The sequence below is a fragment of the Magnolia sinica genome, chromosome 7 (genome assembly GCF_029962835.1).
Source record: "Magnolia sinica isolate HGM2019 chromosome 7, MsV1, whole genome shotgun sequence".
NCBI lineage: Eukaryota > Viridiplantae > Streptophyta > Magnoliopsida > Magnoliales > Magnoliaceae > Magnolia > Magnolia sinica.
The window spans coordinates 33,857,495-33,862,088 of NC_080579.1; positions in this window are offsets into that span (position 1 = coordinate 33,857,495).

The following is a 4,594-nucleotide window of genomic DNA, read 5'->3' on the forward strand; positions in this document are numbered from 1 at the left end:
ACACTAGACTCGTGAGCCGATTATGGTGGTATGGGACACTATATTCGCGCTGTCGGCCTACATCGATTGGTGACGAGCCCTTTGTAGTGACCTCAAGCATACCTTGATACTGCATTAAGACGACGAGCCTTACGGTAGGACTAAGGTATGATAGGCATGCATTGATTAGTGATGAGCCCTTTGCAGCGACCTAGAACCATATGATCATATTAGATTGTCTAGGACTGACGACCCTAGAATGGATCACCATTTGAGGATTAATATGAGAAAGGTACTTTAGCTTCCCAATCCTGCTGTATAAAGCGGACTAATAACAACTTGGTAATCATGTTCATGCACCGCATTGCATGTCCGTTGGCGTCGTTGGCACTGCGGGAGGTTGTCATGCGTACCGTAAGATGAAGATGCTGAGGGAGTGCAGGCGAGGGCATGCATCATTTCTTCATACATCCTTGCATTAACAAGAGTACTTAGGACGTGTTTGATTGTATTGCCTTATTATTACTGCTTGATTGATTTGATATCATATTAACTTTTACTATATAGTTCCACTCAGTTGATCACTCACTCCCACATTCTGGGACGGTGTTTCAACACCAACCAGACTCTGTCTTAGATGTAGATGATGATGCGACCCCTAAGGCAGATTAGTAGTATGAGGATGATGTGGACGCGTTTTCTTTTATGCAGTTCTCAAGCGAGTTCATATGAGCCATGTCCTGATCTACGGAGATACAGGGTTTATTTTGTAATGGTTTATTTCATTTGATACTTGCATTTTGAGACACACATGAATGTAATTATAACCTGGCAGAGTATGCATATCTCAGGGACATATACTGATATCTATACTTCTTTAAGTCTTTCACTTGCGACTTTCACTTATCCTTGAATTATGTTGCAGTTTGGCTTAATCTATTCCATGTTTTATGCACTCATACAGACAACATACATCCATCATTGCATATGTTACATAAGTGATGTTTTGGAACTCGGGAGCTGAGTTATGCTTGACTCCCGAATTTCAGGGTGTTACAAGTTGGTATCAGAGCATGATTTGGATTAAACCGGACCTGGGTTATGGTCATACAACGCATGCTGTTGCCACCTTAGTGTAGGAGGGTGCGAGCTGGTTCTAGAATTTGTGTAGGTTTTCCTGTTGCTTCTTTCGGCGAAAGTTGACTGAAAATGATCATCGAGATCGAGTCTGTGCACACTCCTGATCACACATAGCGACCCAAAATCTCTTCTAAACCATCCATTGTCAGGTTTAGATGGTGTATCATCCCTTTTCCGCCATTAGAAAGCCGGTTATAGTGTATTTGTATCAGATTCTACTCCTAGTGGCACGATAAGCGTCGAATCGGACTAAGGGCCCAATTGGGGCAATTCTAGGGGGACCCAGGGGGGACCCACATCATTTTTTAGCTTAGGGGCCAGGAGGACCTTGCCCAAATAGCGAGTCATCCCTGGACTGTCCAGAGACTGGCGATGACCTCGCCGGTTCGGCTAGCCCTCGCCACCAGCGGGCCAGTCCGGGCGGGCCGGCTCGGGCTGACGCATGTGGTGTCTAGTGTGGCCCACTCATCTAGGGTTGCACGATTTTAACCCTTTCTAAACCCTCCTTCCTTCACAAACCCACCCTCCAAGCCTCCCTTTTCTTGAAATTTTTCTCAAAACCCCACAAAAATCCCTCCCCAAACCCTTTCTTGTTCCATTTTCATGCATCCCCATTCTAGCCATCTCAAAACCCATCTCCATTGCTATTTTTACTCCCTTTGCTTTCTATTTAAGTACTCAAATCCTTCCTTTGAATCTCAAATTCATGGGAGCCCCACCATTCTTCCCATTTCCCTCTTTTCTCTCATTTTCCATGGCCCTATTCGAGCTTGTTACGGTCATATTTTCCATCTCCACCATTCTCTCTTTCATGGGGAAGAAGAGAGCGCCCGTTGATGAAGCCGGGCCTAGCCACCCAACCCGTGCATGGAGGCTGAGAGGTGCCGCTGCAAGCACGACCGCCACTCGAGAGTTTCAGACAAAGCGGGACCTCAACCCTCAAGCTCCCATTAGAAGAACCTTGTTGGTGGAGCTATCTCATGGAGTTTATGAAGGCCATAGGGTCCTTTTTGAAGCTCATGTAGATCCGCGGCTATTTGATGAATTTCTGTTATTGGAGCGCTTGGAAGGGGCCGGTTGGTGTCCCCTGTTCGAGGGCGAATACCGCGCCAATGTAGGTAATGTCTGAGCTTTTTATGCCCACATTTGAGAACCTTCGCTGGAGCCTTTGCAGTTCAAGATCCCTTGCGGAAGAGATCGGGAGGCCACGATCATCATCGCCTTGATATCCCGACTTCTGAACGTACCGCTTGGCGAGGTGCATGTTAGTGAGAAGAATCTGAGTAGTGCGCGCGAGAGGGATCATCGCACATGGTTCCTGTGTGGTCGTCGAGTCGAATGGCAGCCTAACAAAAGTCTTTTAGCAACCAACATGACGGATGACTTCCGCTTGCTTCACCACATGTGCACATTCAATGTTTATCTAAGGTGGAGCAACCGCAGCAAGTGTATGCGCCTGATGGTCAATTTTATGTATCAGGTGGGGTAAGGAGAGAAGCTGTGTGTGCCAACGTACATCTTGCATCAGATTGTCCTTATCGTTCGTTCGAATAGGAGGACCGAATCGCTCCTATTTGGCCAACTCATCTATAAGCTTGCATATGAGTTTGGCTACAAGCTTGGGATGGAAAAGCCGGTACCTGTTCGTTCTATTAATGAGATGACTCTTAATCAGATGGATATCAGGCCTCGTCGACGACAAGCCTTACTTGAAGAAAGTGAGGATGAGACTGAGATCGATGAGGAAGAGAGTAATGAAGAAGGTGGAGCTAAGATAGAAGAAGAAGAAGAGCAAGACGAGGAAGAAGTGGAGGCCTAGGACATGAGTGAGAGTTCTCCTCTTGCGGCACCGGAGCAAGGCGCAGATCAGGCCGCCAGGGATGCCCGTATAGCTCGGTTTGAGGAGGGTCAGGCTGTCCTACACCAGGATATTATGGATCTTCGAGGCCTCGTGAAGCATAAGTTCAAGAAGATGTCTCGAACTCTGAAGTCTATCCTATGTTGTCTGCAGGATAAGGGTGCCCCTCCTCCATCTCTTGATTCTGACGAGTAGTTGCAGATGTAGTCGTCCTTTGCTCTGTTTGTTGTTTGTTATTGTGTGTAGCCGTTATAGGCATAGTAGTTTGGAAGTTGTTTGTTGTTTGAAGCTTTAGATGTAATAGCTCGTATGCTTTCTCTGTCGCAATTCATGTAATGCTGCACTTCTTGTATTGCGACAATTTTGTTAAATGAAATGCATGTTATTTTTTTTCTTGAGTTGTGATGTAAATGTTGTGTGGGTGGATTATGTGGATGTTGAATCTCACAGGTTGCATCCTCTGTTGAATGTAGGGTATGCCTCCTAAGGGTTCGAAGACTTCGGCCCATCTCTCTTTGGACGAGTCGCTTGCCGGGGTTTCTCCCCTAGGCGATAGGCAGACGGATCCACAGTCAGGCCTGTCTCATTTTGGTGCTGGGCCATACTCTCAACCAGCTACTGGCCCTGCTGTTAGGCCGACTCCTGTGACATCACCCATGGCTACACTAGTCACGCCTTCGATTCCTGAGCCAAACCGTGCATCTGTGTCGACGCCTTATGCATCTTTGTCCGCTCCGCCTCCTGATAGGTTTAAGCAGATGATGTTGCTGATGCAACAACAGGAGATCCAGTAGCAGTAGCACCAGCACCAGTAACAATTTTTATCTTCCATGGCTGGCATCTTTGCTCAGTCGATGGGGGCGACTCCACCTGCTTCACTTATGCACCCATCTGGGAATGTTAGTGCTAGCGGCACATTTGAGCGATTCCAGCTCTTACGAGCTCCCACGTTTGCGGGTTCTTATAGACCCGAGGAGGCCAAGTACTAGAGTGATCGCATCTCTAAGATGCTGAGGCCGCTTCACTGTGCTGAGACTGAGCAGGTCGAGCTTGCCTCCTTCATGTTTAAGAAGGAGGCCAATTTATGGTGGGACAGTGTTCTCTGCACAGTTGTAGAGGGCTTTGAGTGGACGTGGCAAGCGTTTAAGGTACGCTTCCATGAGAAGTATTTTCGGGTCACTTACCGACACGAGAAGGAGAATGAGTTCCTTCGCCTCCGTCAGGGAGGGATGTCGGTGACTGAGTATGAGAACTGGTTTACTGAGCTGGGTCGTTATGCTCCATTGCTTCTGGGTGATTAGACGATGTGGATGCGGCATTTTTCTGAGGGGTTGAGGCCTAAGATTCGATCGAAGATGTGCTATGCTAGCATATCTTCTTATGCTGAGTTGGTAAGCATGTCCCTGCGAGCTGAGCAGGACGGGGATAGGTCGTCCCGTATGCGAGCACCTATGGTTCCCAGACCACGACTTGACTTTTCGAGTACACCATTTCTTGGCAAGAGGCCGCGGGCAGATTCTCCTCTGAGACGTGTTGCATCACCGACTCAGCCAATGCTTTCTGACTTACGTTGTTTGTACTGTGGGAAGATTGGGCATTCGGATCATAATTGCTTTA